The sequence below is a fragment of the Ciconia boyciana genome, chromosome 3 (genome assembly GCF_034638445.1).
Source record: "Ciconia boyciana chromosome 3, ASM3463844v1, whole genome shotgun sequence".
Lineage (NCBI taxonomy): Eukaryota > Metazoa > Chordata > Aves > Ciconiiformes > Ciconiidae > Ciconia > Ciconia boyciana.
In genome coordinates, this window is record NC_132936.1 from 60,121,915 (window position 1) to 60,137,418 (window position 15,504).

At 43.0% G+C, this 15,504-nt stretch overlaps 1 protein-coding gene across 5 annotated transcripts in view; it reads left to right on the top strand.

Moving 5' to 3' along the window:
- Positions 1-3,997: 3,997 nt before the first annotated feature.
- The window catches only part of NCOA7 (nuclear receptor coactivator 7), an 88,956-nt gene continuing 77,449 nt past the window's right edge, over positions 3,998-15,504 (top strand). For 3 of the 5 annotated variants that reach the window (XM_072855786.1, XM_072855790.1, XM_072855789.1), the window contains exon 1: positions 3,998-4,156. The gene's annotated coding sequence lies outside the window, so the exon portion shown is untranslated. Of the gene's footprint in view, positions 4,157-4,264; positions 4,406-15,249; positions 15,340-15,504 lie in introns of those variants that run through there. The other 2 variants (XM_072855787.1, XM_072855788.1) reach the window with 2 other exon arrangements.

The following is a 15,504-nucleotide window of genomic DNA, read 5'->3' on the forward strand; positions in this document are numbered from 1 at the left end:
ATTTATCACTCCTCTCTTTCCTCAACTGTATTTGATCTGGAAAGTCTTGACATCAGCTTTTCTTCTTTAAGTTAGCCTGATTTAACATGTACATCATCCCAGTTTCAGGGAGGTGGAGAGGACAGGGAAGGAAAAGATGCACAGTCTTTTGCTATTTTGTGTTTAATTTCCATGTATGATCAGAATGGTTACTTAACTGTTAGATTATAATTATTTTCTGGGGGAAAAAATACTATTGTAGTTCTTATTTTTTTATTTCTTTTATCAATATTATTGTATTTCTTATATCTATTTTCACCATAATAGTGTTTTTATGGAAATAATCTAAGGAAAATCTCAAAAGGCATTGTTGAAATGTTACAGCAGTTCTGATACTCCTAGCTCCAAGATCATCTTCCAAGCTGTACAGTGACTTGCTCTGTCTTCTTGTAGTTTAATTTAAACAGAGCTAGGGGGCAGTCTGTGAGAATTTGCAGTGTCATGTCTTAATACTGTGCAGACTAGTCATTTACTATTTCCAGAAAATATTTTAAAGATCCTGAAGAAAAATGGGGGAGTAACTTACCACCAATATTTTTATAAATACTTTTACAAGTTCTTGTATTGTTTTCCTTGATCTTCTGTTCTTCCCCTGACACTGTATTTGATCCAAGAAGACCTGTGTCAGGTTTTTTTCTTAGCCTGTGTTAAAATGCACGTGATTCTGGGGTTCGACATAAGGTATGGCTTCATCCAGTGTCCACTGAGCTCAACCAAATACCTTAGTTGAAACAAATATGACTTTTTTATCATCTCCTCATGCATCTCAGCAAATTCCTTTTCTTTTACAGTCTTTCTTCTGCAGAGCATTTTGGAAGCAACTTCTGGTTTGCTCTACTAGACAGAGGAATGGGTGCACAGAACCAGTTATTAGGGGAGAACTTCTTATAAAAGTTTCAAGCTCTGGTCTCTTTCATTTTTGTGAAACTTGTAGAAATTTTCAATACCTCTGTCAAATTGAGTTATATTTAGACAATCAATTCAAAGTTACAGGGTTAGTTGGGGACACTCAGAAAATTCATCATTACATAAACTGAAGAAACCAGGCTAAAAAAGCAATATATTGTTACAGAAGTCAACCCACAGTGCATGGTGGGATCAAGCAGAGCCTCAATTATGCATAAAAGTCTGCCTGTATGAAACCCATTTTGTGACTACTTCATGGTGAATAATTGTAGGAGTAATTGGGAAAAACAGGATGACTGCTAATGGAAAAAGAAAATATTGGTGTCGCCTTTATTTTTATACCTTTTCAAAAGTGGACTGTTATGGTATTCAAGCTCATCAGTGCAATTCTTTATGGCAGGTTGTCTTTCTTAAATAAATGAGCCATAAGCTAACAGTTGCAGATGTTAAAAAAAAATTACATGAACCACACATGAGCAGTACAATTTTTTTTTTATATTAGTGTAAGCTGATCTGAGTGCAGGCCATAAACATACTTTACCTGTGATAATTTTTTCTCTGTAATGTATGTAGCTCTATTAATGTACACTGAAGTGTGTACTGTGGAAGATCAAAACCCTTTCAAACATTGTACTTAGGTATCCCAAGTCTATTCTGTCTTCCTTGTGTTATTATGCATGTGAGTTTGTGTGAGAAGTCTTTTTCTAGGGTAAAAATTCACAATTTGGAAGTGATTAAAATAGCAAACTTGCATTTTATCTCCATCAAAATAGTGCAATCAGTGATAAAACAAATTTGCCCAATCCTGAAATGAATGAGCAACATGAATTTAAGATTTTCTCAGTTAAAGATATTCTAAGCATTGGTAACACAAAGTCAATGAATTAAACAATGTTAGAACATTTGTATTCAAATGAATTGCCATGGAACATACTGCCACAGGAAAGAGCAAACCATTCAGACTGTCTTCTATCCTCTATGCTGTAGAGAGACCAAAACTAAATTTTATTTCAAAGGTTTTATTTCAAAGGTGATGTGTCTATCTATCTATCTATCTGTCTGTCTATCTATCTATCCATTTATCTATCTCATGTTCATTGTTGTAACAGATAGTCAGGCATTACCTCTTACTTCCAGACCCAGTAAAGTAAAATGGTATGTTACATCCCACTCATGCAGTTTCTTCCAACGAGATGGACTCTGTGGGTTGACCTCCAGGCAATAACCCGCAATGCCGTAACCAGAACTTGTATGATGCTTCTGTTCCAGTCCTAGCCTGCTTAGTAGGCTAGAATAGGTATTTGAAATGCTTGGGGCAACGTAAATACTGTAGAAATGTGTAGTTTTCTTTGTCTGCTATACGGAATCTATGCATTGTCCTCATAGAGCTTTCTACACAATACAATGGAGGTGACCGTGCTTGGAATGATGATGGACAGTGAACTGGTACATTAGGACAGAGCCAGCTTTTCCTGGAGCTAAAATAAGGTGTTGGTCACTGTCATTATTGTGCAAGTTCAGCTAAGAGAGAAGTGGGGCTTCCACCACTTTGATGGCTAGGGCTGTGTATCTTCTGCAATTTGGTAAAAGAAGTCAGGTGAATGGTACTATTTTAGGCCTGTAGTTTTCTTCCTCTTTTTTCCCAATTTTGTTATCTAAGCAGTGCCGGAGGAGTAACTGAGAGCAGGACCCCATTCTTCTGTGCTGTGCTAGAGAACCCCTGCGCCAGTGAGGTCTTTGAGATTTTAACTAATGTAACTTTGGGTTTGCCCATGTTTTGCCTGGGTAATAGTATAGATATAAGATGTAGTAACTGCAGTATGCTATCAAAATGTAGCCTCTGACCAGGAGACTATGTTTTAAAGAAAATCTCTGTCTTGTAAAATAAACTGTTTCAGGAAAAAAAAAAATCAGATGCAAACTTCAATTTTAGCTGGAAGTACAGCAGCAAGTTTAGTGGAGGAGTTGAAACAGTTATTGTCCCAGTACTGACACTGAGTGGTAGAAAGCATACGCTACAAGTAGGGTGACCGTGGGGGGAGATGGCTGCATGTCCATATTGGAGTTGCATTCAGTCCTGAAATCGACATGTATGATTTTGAAATGGATCTTTCAGCAGCCGTTAGGTTAAAAAATAGGCCTCTGACAAATACCTCTCTTACTTAAAATTAAAACTTGTTGGATTTGTGACATTATAACTACTAAAAAAAAAAAGATTCCTGAGGTACCCACACACCACTTGCTGTTTTATTTTGGCACACTCTTAGCATCTGTATGTTTATGTGTATGTATACACTTTGTGTTACTTTAAGTTTTTATTTATGCAGGTCCCTGCCTATCTTCAGGCTTTTGTCTTGCAGAATTTGGGATTTAATGATGTTACAATACTGTAGGCCTTTCCCTAAGCTTTCCAGTCCTTCAGAGCTGGTTACTGACTGAAGGAGGGAATAGGAAGCTCGGTCTTGTTCAGGCTAGCTGCAAACGCCTAGAAGCGTTACCTGGAGTTATCTCAGGTAAGGCAATGGATTTTCTGGTAACTCCAGCAGGTTTTGTTTTTTGGGGGTTGGGTGAAGAAGCCTGCATGCTGGCAGTGTGGAAACAGCGGATAAAGTTTGCAGGCTTTTCAGTTTCCCATGGATCTAAAGGCTTTGGTTAACCTCAGTTTCCAGAATTGGTTGTTTTGTTTCAGTACTGCCCTTGAGAAAACTCCTCTCCAGAGGCAGAGCCCGGCGCTTGGGCTTTGTGGAGAAATAAGCCATACTCGGCTTTTTTTTGTGGCCCCAGAGACAGACCCCTTTCCCCAGGGCAGGGCTTGCCGGCACCGCGGCGGCTGGGTGGGTGCTGGGGCCCGAGAAGCGGCTCAGGAAGAGCGCGCCCTTCTCCCCGCGTCGGGTGCTCCGCTACGGGCCCGCCCCCGGAGCGAGGGGCCCAGCCAGAGCCCGCCGACCCCCTGCCCCGGCGCGACGGCGATCCGCTGGGGCCGGGGCGGCCGGGCGGGGCCGAGCGGGAGGCGGGACCGCCGGGGCGGGGCGGAGCGGAGCGGCGGGCCGGGCCGGGCCGGGCCCGGGGGGAGCGGCGGGGCTGGCGCTGCTCTGGTCGAGCGGGGAGCGCTGCAGCCGGCGCTCCCGCAGCGACCTCCTGCCGCCGCCCGGCAGCGGGGCCTGGGCGCAGCGCCGCGGGGCCGCCATGCCGCCCCCCGCCCGCCCTGCAGGTGCGCGCCGCGGGGGAGGGCGCGCTGTCTTCCTGTTTACGCCGTGGCGAGGGAGGGCGGGGGGCGGGCGGGCAGGCGCGATTGCTCGGCCACGGCCTTGTTCCCTGCCGGGGGTCGGCGGGGCCGGGCCGGGAGCTGAGCCTCGGCGGGGCGGCGGGCAGGGTCCGGCGCCGCCGGCGCTGTGGTGCCGGAGTTGCCGTTTGCCTGCTCGCTTGCTTACGGAGCCAGCCCCGCATCGCAGCGCGGGAGGTGAGGGGCGACCCCGCGGTCGTGACGTGTTTCTCCTGGTGCGCGTGTGGCCGGGCGGCGCGGGGCGGCTGCCGTCCCCTGCCCGCCGGCAGCGGCGGCTCAGCGCGGGCTCGGCCGCCGGCCCCATCGGCGCTGCCGGCGGTGCGGTTCCTGCGAGCCCCGGCTTTCGCCGCTGCTGTCGCCTTTCGCCAGCCGATACAGCTGAGTGGATTGCTTTGTTGGCTTTCACGGCTTCAAACCTCACTTACTTCCTCCCTCCCCAGATCTTGGATGATTTACTGGAATGTTCCAGGCTCTCTATATTTCGATAGGCTCGGGTTGTCATGATTAAGAAGTGCTGCTGGGAGCCAGAGGCGTGTTAGTAACTGATTCTTGTCTCTTAATGTGTGCAACGGACTCTCCTCTCTGTACCTCATCACACGCTACTTCAGAGTTGGTTTTTTGGCTGGAGGGCGTAACCTGTGTGTTGGTGATGTGTTTGCAATATTATGGTGCTAAAGGATGCAGTAACTGTTTGTCCTCTAGGTGATGAAATAAGATGATGAACGCTTAGACTCAATAACAGGCTTTTACCATGTGTTTACTTTACACGCCACAATTATTGTTTTCCCATTAAGTAGTCATACACTTCTTGTATTAATGCATAATGATGGACTTTTAGGATGGGTACGTGCCCATTAATCGATTATGGCTTGCCTCAAATGCTGTGACCCAGACTAAGGGCCTGTGTTTGGATGATCCTTAAAATGCATATTGATGAACCCTCCCAGCATATTGTATCAGCAAGATACAAAGAGTGGAAATCATATTTTGCTAATATTGTTCCTTTGGATGTATAGGTATACACACACAGACTTCAGAAAATTAATGGAGAAGGCAATAGAAAAAGCTAAGAAAAGCATGCGTGCATATATACTTTCTGAATGAAAATCACTTTACCATGAATATATGTCTTTAAATGTAAGTCATGGTTAAAAATATGTAAGTCCTAGTGCATTTTAGGCTGATTTATCTTTCATCATTTTATCTGGAAAATGTTCATAAATATACACAAAATATTTTAAGGATCTAAACAGGCAAGCAGTGTTGGTCCTGTGAAGAGCTGTATTGAAGCTGATGGGACTACTTGTAGACAAAATGCTGTGTGATGGCTTTCCCGGTTTGGTTTTGGTTTTTTTCACTTTTTCTTTTTTATTTTTAAATAATGTATCAAAATCTTGGGCTTGGAAGGAAATTCTGTACTTCAGTTTAATTCAGTACCTTTTTTTCTTGTGTGCATTATGTTATGAAGAAGAAACACTTCTAGAAAACCTGATTTGTCTAAGTCAGTTGTGAGGCACAGTCTCTTGAGTCTTGCTCCTTGCCTTTGCCCAGTGTCCTGTTCTCACTGCACCAGCAGCCACACTCCCATTTGGATTCATCGGGTCTACTGCCGAAATGATAAGTCATTCCCTTTGGAGTTGAAGTGACTTAGAATTGATTGGAACAGCCCTTGTCTTGTTGATAGGAATGTGGCTTTGTTGCTTTGTGTATCCAGGATTTTGAAAGAGAAGAGTAAAAGTGGCTGGGGATTGGTGCTGGTAAATATTTGGCTAGCATATGGTACTGACTTCAGTGGACAGCTTGCAAATCCCTTTCAGTGTTAGGGAATAAGTCACTCTATTCAAATAGAGGTGAATTCTTTAGATAATAACATTTCTTTAAAAAGGTTATTAACACAGTTGTGAGAATCCTGTAGATGGGTATTGCAGCCAGAGTGGCTCCCTGCAGTCACCCATCTGGGTGAGTGTTTTCAAGGTGGGAAATTAGCGTGAGCCTCTGCAGCATGATGTGGTACAAGAAATTGCTCCTCCAGGCAGCTGGAGATGTTCACAAATGATAATTGTGATGGAAATGAGGGATGAAGGGACTCAATTTCCCTTTGCTTTTCAGTAGGCATTGAAAGAAGCATAACCAATGTCGAGAAAAATGGTAAAACTCCCTGTCTGGCCCCTGGCTTGTGCCCTCTGTGTCTCAGCAGGTGCCCGATGCAGCAGCAGGCAGTCGTGGTCCTCAGCTCTGCTGGCGGGGTGAATCTAGTGTCATCAGCCAAGAAGCAGCAGACTGACGAATCTCTTCCTCCTCATGATCAATAAGCCAAAAAAGTCTAAGGCTTTACAGGCACGGCTCTTGTTTTGGTGAGGTATCCACTCGCTGGTGTAGTTATTGATGGTGGGGATGGCCGCCTGCTACGGAGTTGGTGGTTTCTCGCTCCCTGCTGCGAGGGAGCTGGGCCTTGGCATCACTCTGCTGCAAGTTTGTCCTGGGGGTTAAGATCGCTTTTCCAAAAAGAGGAAACTAACGCTACAGTTGAGGAGTGAAGTCAGCATTAAGAGGGCTCACTTAGGTGGCCTCCTTTGACCAGGAAGAAAAGCAGGGTAGGAGAAACAAGTTTTCAGATTTTTTTTTTTTTTTTTTTTTTTAAATCTGACTGGTTTCCTTATTCCCGTGTCATTTTTCTCTAGCCAGATTCGTGAAACAGTGACAAAATTCACAGCAAGCTAGAGGGATTATATTCCCCCCACAAACATAATGTTTCAGATTGATACATTAAACACATACACGGGAGTATTCTTTTTTTTTTTTTTTCCCCCTTGTCTTTGCAAACCCTTCTGATTGTAGGCAGAAAGCTGTACTTCTTTGTTCTTGATCAAAATGTCAGGTGGGCGCCAGTGGCTGTGCCGCTGCTGGAAGGTGTCTGTTATGTTTTGGGGTGGGCAGCACGCTGCGGAGGCTGTGGTTGTGTGTCTGCAGTCTCTCCTCTGCTTGCCTGCAAGGGCAGGGTGCAGGCAGGCTTTGTGGGGTCTGTCAGTACTTCCTGATGGGTTGCAACGCAGAAGGTAGTAGTAAGTACCAAGAAGGATGAGTTACTCCAGGTACAATGCTTTGCTCTCACACCTGTGCTGCTCCCAGTCTCTGACCAAGCTTGGAGAAATAGTACAAGTATTTCAGCGTGGTAGTGTGACATGCCTAGTGACATGCCTGTACTTGCGACTTAATGACTTCTCATGGAACCACAGTTTATCCTTTAGGAAGACTTCTGGCTTAGACTTGGAGCTCTCAATGGATAGTACTCATCCTAATCTTAATAAGCCTTTCTGATTGTTATTTATCGTGTTTTTAAGACACGAGCTGTGCTTTCAGTTGCATGCCTCAAATTCCACATGGTGTGGTCCTATGGCCTTGTCAGCTAGATGAAGCTGTTCGTTGCTCTCAGTTATTCTATCCCCTGTAGTACTCATGCGTTGTAATTATTAGGCCTCCTCTTTGATATGCTATATGTAGATCCCACTGAGGTGCCACTTTTTTCTTTTGTTGCCTTTGTTATGGCTACTATGTATGTTTTACAGCTTTTTTTTTTTTTTCCAACATCCTTTTTGAAATGCAGGCTCTATGACTACCTGTTATATTTAAGTAATGGTAAAATCAACCTGGTTTATAGGAACAGAAAACATCCAAGCTGAGCAGGGAAGTTTTACTTGTTTATACAGGCAAGATTTGCATTTACCTTTTGGTTATAGTGTCAAATTAGGATTGTTTATGTTTCATTCTGTGTTCACTTAGCAGGATTTAAAAGCCTTTTATTAATAGCTACCAATTTCTAGAAAGGAAGTTTTCTTACAGTAGTCTCACCTGTTAGTGACTGATTTCAGGATCTTCCCATAGTGTTTCTGTAGATGCCTGAGAGCCATTTCCCCAAAACCTAAGACTCCCTGGGCAGACAAAGAGCTGTCCCAGTGCACCAGTTAGAGGAAATCACAGCTTTGTTTTACAGAAGTTCACAGTGAGAGCTACTGCTTCCTTGAACTCAACCTTATCTTAAGAAAAGGTAATTTATTCCCTGACTCATCTTTCAAGTAATTTTAACCTTTTCTAACAGCGTGCTCTCTCTCTGCCACTACTCCTGTCTGGTTTTTTTCTGCTTTTTTGTCCCACATGCCATCTGTCTTATTTTCTGGTTTGTTTTCTTTTTAAATACTCTAAGCTAATGCAGCAGATAGAAAACAAGTATGAATATTTATAAACCATCAGTGCCACCTTCGTTCTGAGGGGAAGAGGTGTGGATGGCTTCCTGCCAGGTCAGGTGATGCTATGATTGCAGAAACTAATTGGGATCTGCCTAGGTTGTTACTTGGAGGGGGTGCTACAAGAACAACTCAATCTCATCAGTGGCTCAGCAGTGCTTGCATGCTGTGTCAGTAGTCAAATGTGCTCAAATAACGTAGTAGGTAGCGCTAGTCTGTTGTTGTAGTTAACTGTCTCGTGGTCAAGTAATGCGCCAGTGTGGTGGCAAGGGCTTTATTTTACTGTCAACTTAAGTAGTAGTATTTCTATAATGCTTTTTAAGTAGCTATACGGATGCCAAAGACTTGGGCAGTTCTGATAAAGCTGAGTATAATACTGTATGCAGGTTTTGGTAGCTGTAACAAGCTCAGCAAAGCTTTGTAGGCCAGAGAGTGTCTTAAGTTTTTCCTTCATTCTTTTTCATAGATAATTCAGAGAAGCATTGAAGAGTATAAAAAAGTAATTTTACAAATTAAGATTATTTGTATGATATCTGGCATATATATTAAAAAGAAATTCTTCACTTGTAATATGTAAGTAATGTTTGACTTCTTGTACTCCCCTTTTTTTCCATCCTGGCTGCTGATCAAACCTTTTGCAGTGAAGCTGCTGAAGACTGATGGCTAAAGGTAGCAGCTGTGATAACCCATGACATAAAATCCAGGCAGTTCTATCTGTCCCAGCTCCAAAAGCTTCTGAAATGCAGGTGTTGTCCAGTAGATGCGTGGTGCGAATGGTGTCACCACATCCTGGTGACAATGGGTGGAGAACTAGGGAGATAAAAATTTGACTCTTACTTTGTTACAGAACAGTGTGCTGAAACATGTCCAGGTATGTGGTGAAAGATTGACTTTGCCTTCTATGAGCCAGTCACTTCTGTGGATATGGGCCAAACAATTGACAGCTATGCAACAGCTGATGACCATGAAAGTCCCCTTGCCACCCAGATGTGCCGGGTCAAGTAGCAAGCAGTCTGAGTAGTCATCAGAGCAGTCAGGAGATGAATTGAGAAGCACAAAGGAATGACGAGGGTGGCTTTATGCCAGTGCGGTGAGTTGTTCTCCAGCCCTTGTGCTTAGGTATCAGCTGAAGAAATTTCGTTTGATTTACAAGTAATTTTTTTTTTAGAGATTTTTTGGTTTTTTTTTTTTTATTTTAGTGTATGATGCTGAGCTGTGTTTGTTAGGTATGCCTTCTTGTGAGGGCTGAGTAGGTGGTGGGAGGTGGCTGGAATCATCACATCAATGTACAGAGCCTAGACGGGAACTTGCAGTGACATCTACATTTGTGTCCTGCTACAGTCACGCTTACAGGATGGAAAGTAAAATCTCCTGTGTTGGGCTAGTGCCGATGTGGTTGCTCATTGGGGCACATTTGTTTCCGTATATATAGGAGTTCTGGATTCCTTAAAATTGAGCCCTGCTGCTAAATTTATCCAATTTATCCACTTTATCTAATTTATCCACTCAATGGATAAATTTTGAAGTGGGCTATTTGTTTTGAAAATTGGATTTCCCTTTGTAATGCATGATTTCTGTTAGTACAAGTAACACATTGGTTGTCATGAAGAGATTAAGGAGCTGGAGATTAGTTTTCTTTTCTCCTGCTCTGTTGACACTGTGCACTTGAAGCTATTGTGTGAGTAGTAAGTTTCAGTGTTTTGTCAACTAGTTGTGTCCTTTCCTGAGCCCTGCTCTGGTAGTTCGCAGTCCTAGGCTGAGCCTGGCAGGTAACAGGCAGGTTTTACAAGAAGAGGACCAGAGACTGATCTTGAGACCAAAGTGGTACAGCAAATACAAGAAATCCAGAATCTTCTACAGGCAGGGCGGGACGAGCAAGTAACGTGAACCTCAGGAAACAACCAGACCTCATGCAGTGGTGCATGTTGGCGAGTTTTCCTGGGCTCCGTGGATGGCAAGCTGTGGAAAAAACACTGCACCCAGGAGAGTGGTTCTGAGCCCTTCTGTTCAACTCTGAGCGTGCTTCGGATTAAGCTTGTGAGAAGAGCAAGGAAGGTGCATTCCCTTCCTTGTTTTCCTCCTGGGAAGGAAATGCAGACCCAGACCCAGCAGAGCAGGGGCACGCTGCTCCTTGCAGAATAGGGCCCTGCTGCGCTAGGAGCAAGCCATGACTGAAGAGCGCCATGAGCAGTCTGTGCAAATGCCAGCGGAAAGCCAAGGAGGTTTGCAAAAGGAAAGCTGGCAGAGCTGAAGGGGCCACCTGTAGCACCAAACCTGATTTTAAGCTGCTTCTGAGGAAATGTGTATTTCGTTGTACTTGGTAACTGTCATGTGTTCATTTTGTCACGTGGACCCATGTAGGATTTGGGATGTAAGGGCTTCAAGTTAGAAAATTTATTTCTTGGGCAAAATTATTGTCATCCCTCAGTAAATGGTAACAGGCATTTAAAAGCCCCTCTTCTGGCTGTGGGGGGTTTTGTTGTTTTTTGTTTGGTTGTTTTTTTTTAAATCTAGAAACTTTGTAAACAATCAAACTTCCATGGATGTCACTGAAATCAGGACTTGATCTTCAGTACTGAGTACGGTTTTCAACTCTTAACTGCTTTGCAGTCAGCATTATATTGCATTTAAAATAAAAGTTTTACCTGGTACTGTGTTTTGTAACTGTTGTTTAAGTTTTGATTTCTTCTTCATCCCACATACTTTTTGTTGTGAATTCTGTGATGAAAGAGCTGTGGGTGATTATTTTCTCACTCAAAGGCTCTAGGATGACAGCATACTGTGCTATAAATTGGAATTTACTTTATCCGGCCTTGAAACATGTCTTTCTTCCTGCTTCTCTTCACTTTTTTTTCTTTTTACTTTACTGAGTCCAGCAAGCAGATAGCTCAGAAAAGCAATTTTGACCTGTGGAAGCCAGTGCTGGGTATTACTAGGTTAGCCCAGCCATGTGTTCGAGATTGCAAGTGTGCATTTTAATCCTAGGTCTTATAGTAGTTATTGATAAGAACATGAATCTAGCTCTGGGATAATACTCTTCCCACAGGTAATGGGTCACTCCTTTTTAACTACAAATCACTAATGCACCCAGATGTGGTAGGTGTAAGCTGCTTTTCCTATTTTTTTAAAGGTGTAGATCTCTACCCAGTTTAGACTGATTTTTAGAGCAACTGTGAAAAGGCCTGAATTGTTGTCTGACAATTTTAGGTTTTAACACCAAAATTGGAGCACTACAGCCCCTCAAAAAAAGAGGTTTTAACATGGACCCCCCCCCCCCGCCCCCCCAAAACTCGTTAATACATTAACTGTTTTGGCTGGCTTCAACTTGAGGAAGGGCAGGCAATTACTTTGATGTAGCTGTAAACAAGTGAAGACAAGGTTTTGTCTGAAATGTGTTGGGCAATCTGAAACACTCACCATTACCAGCTGTGTCAGGCATAACTTCTGATGAATGGAAAGTTAGCAGCTTTCATCTTTGGGCCCCAATTCTGCAAATGTGTGTTTAGGTATTACAAGTATAACTTGTGTAAGTGAGTAGTTCCTCTGAATGCACTTGGTACACAAGTAGAGAGCTCAGCGACGTTGTGGTACCTGGTGATGTGGCTGAGATGGCTTCCATGAAAATGCAGCACTGGAGGAATTGAAGCTCTTTGTAAAATTAGGTCAAATTTTGTGAAGGTTCCACCCCACCCTCCATCCCCCTCCCAGCAAAAGGAAATACCTAGCTTCAGAAATGCTGAGTTACTTTGTCAATACTGTCAGTGTAAGATATTTGAATTTTAGTTTGAAAATCAGCCTGTTTTGTTCAACAAGAGCACCTTGGTTCAATAATAATGTTTAAAACAGTTGAGTAATCTGAAAGTAAAATATATACTGCTATTGTTTTACCAGAAAATTTCTACACTTCTGTTTTTTATGCAACAGTACTCAACCTTAATTCAAGCATATTTTTAACTTTTTGTTGTGGTGTTGGTTTTTTTTTTTTAACTAAGCCCTGAACCATCTCACTGACTGAACACATCCAGAGTTGAACAAATAAAGTCCAGATTAGATATGCTGGAAAAAGGATAGCATATAGCTGTTTTGTATGAACCATTCCGTTGTTCTCTCTTTTCTGCATACATAGAAATAGGTTGCTAACTTTACCTGAATAATTTTGAGCAGACACTTAGCTGTGCACAAATGGTTAGAACACAGAAAAGTAGAGAAAGTTTCTGGAAGGAAACAAGCATCTATTCAGAGAGACTCTCTAGTAGGTGGGGGAAATACATAGCTAGGGGAATTCAGTTTGAGAGGGGAGTTTTTGCTTTGTATATAGTGTGAGGTGACTCTCAGTACAAGGCCAGAAACTGTGTGTAGTGTTGTACAGGAATCTGGAGATGGAGGAAGGAAAAATGGTAAGATAATAAAGGTTTTAAGGATGTTTCTGAAGAGCAAGAGAACTAAATCATTCTCAGTTACACAATACCTAAAGGAATTTCGCAAGGAGGAAGGAAATAATTAGAAACATTGCTGCTTTTAAAACAGGCTTCAGACTATGCAGTGGGTAGAGGGTCCAATTTACTGTTGATCATTGTAATTTTAATGCACCGAACGCTGCCAACATCTGAGCCCCTGTGAAGCTGCGTGTGCTGGTGTAATACAAGGTCACACTCAACAGACTGTGTTGCAATAAATGTTGCAGGTTCAGGAATTGAAAAATAAACAATGAAGGCTTCCAGTGTTAATTCTGTACATTACAAATGTACAGGATTTTCTCTTACAAGTAAACTGATCAATGTGTTACTTAAGGTACAGTGTATGCAATGTGACACAGTTAAGGTTGCTATGGAAACCTGGCATTTTGGTTCTGTTAACAGTGTTTCAGATAGGAAAACATTTGCATTGCATTACTGCGAGACTCCTTTCTACCCCTACTCCTCAGCTCCTTTGCTTCTCAGCTGGGAGGTAAGTGACAGAGAAAAAGCTATGGCCTGGAGTTTGCATGAGTCAGTGTCAATTGAAAAAAGGGATGTTGAGCTGAAACTTAAAAATTATAATTTTCCCTTCAAGTAGCTCTTGTGTCTTGAGTTGTTTTTTGAAGTGAGGAAGTATATAAATGTTAATCTTTCACAGTGTAGTGTCAGTGCGCTGTTAACTTTACGGTCTTTTTCTAAAAACTTGAAAATTATGGGTAGTTTCTAAAGAAAAGTTTCCAGTAATTTTCACAGCATGATTATGAATATTGTTGGAAATATACTTGACCTAAAAAACAGTGATCAGTTCTAACAATTCCTATTAGATTGATGGGTTTATTCATATTTCAACACTTTCTTGTTGTGTGGTCTTACTCTGTAAAGCATTGAGAACACCTTAACCAAGTCTCATTGAGTACAGTGGTAATATTTACAAATACAAACCTAACTTTATGCTTAAGCATTTTGGGACCTAAACTAATTGTAAGTAGAAGGTGATTTATGGTACCTGTGATTTACAGTACAGGTATTTGTGCCAAGCATCAAGCCGCATCTTTGTGGTTTAAGTGACTCTTCAAACACCTGTCTCTCTCTGCTCTACCTCTACTTTATTTACCGTTGGTATAAATGCCTTTATTGGGTTGGTGAGAAAAGAGCTGAGAAGCAAGAGAGCAAGTTTGCTGTGAAGCTGAGAACATGTATTTGTCTTTCGTAGTCTGTTTCTCGTCTCATGAATGCTGGCCGTAGGTCTCAGCAGCACTCATCTTTCAAAGTGCGGGGTTGCTGAGGCCCATGGAACAAAGTGGCTGCTCAAGGAGTTACGTCGACGGTTATCTGCCCAAGCCTTCTGCTGCAGGTCTGCCTTCTGTGGCAGAAGTAAGGGTGTGCTTGCAGTTCAGCTGTGCGCAGCAAAGCCTGCTGGAAGTGGGTGTGAGCTGGCATAGCAGAATATAAACTGAGCTGCAGATACAGAGCTGCTTCTGCTGACTCTGCTGCAGGTAATTTGTGTGGTAATTTTGGGTGGAGGAGTGGTAGCAAACAGCTGAAGTAGGTGAAAGGGAGGAAGGTGAAGGGCAGTAATACTTCAAACTGGCATGGATGTATGGCTAGCTGCATGGATGTATTTTAACAGCCTGAGAGAGGTGAGCGAAAGCCCAGTTTCTTTGACTTGGCACTTTGGCTGGCCAAGGTCCCCTTGGTCATCAAAGGACGTTTGCTGCGCATATATCTGCAGTGGTGCTGCTGTTTCGCCAGTGCAAATCCTGCTCGAGCCCTGTGTAAGCTAATTCAGAGAAGCAACTCTGATGTATGACCTGGCCTGGGATGAGTGACGCTGTGGATCCACTGGCCCTTAACAGCATTCTGTGTATGGGATGTAGGACAGTTCTTCTGGTTGCTCACCTGGCATGGAGGTAGCACTGGGTAGTCGTCCGATTTTGTTTGCTACCTGACTTGCTCTCATAACACACTGCTGCGTAGGAGCAGTGATGATGGAGTGACTTTCTGTTTGCTGCTTCAGTCCCTCTGCTTGGTTCAGAGTGGACTCTAAGGAGGATTTGGTCATGTCCCTTAAAAACCTGGTAGAGAACCCGTAACTCATTGGCTCTGGGAGTGATGTGGTTATCTGTATGCATATGCTTTGACCTTGTCCAAAGAGATGTGCAGGCTTTCTTTGAATTGTTTCTAAACAGATCATAAAACTAGCAGTTGTTCAGAGCAGGGAACATGCTGGCGTCAACTGCCAAATCAGCAAGGTAGTCCTAAGGGGATTGTCTAAATGCTAGTTGATGTGTCTAAGAATGTTCATCAATTTTTGTTTTTTTAGAAAACTGCAAGTACCTAGTGTTTTAGCTGAATGCTGCTAAGCACATGCATAAAAGTCCTCTGTGTGTGTGCCTGCGTGCTCCGGGGAGAGGTAAGAGAACAATGACGTCTGTCTTAGCCTCTCTGAATATGGTAAACTGCATCCTTCTCTTGTTCTGTGGTGGTGGAACTATGATGCTGTACATCAGTTTAGGATCTGACTCAGAAATGCAACGTGAACTGTGATAGGGATGCCTTGGTATGTGGCATAAGCACA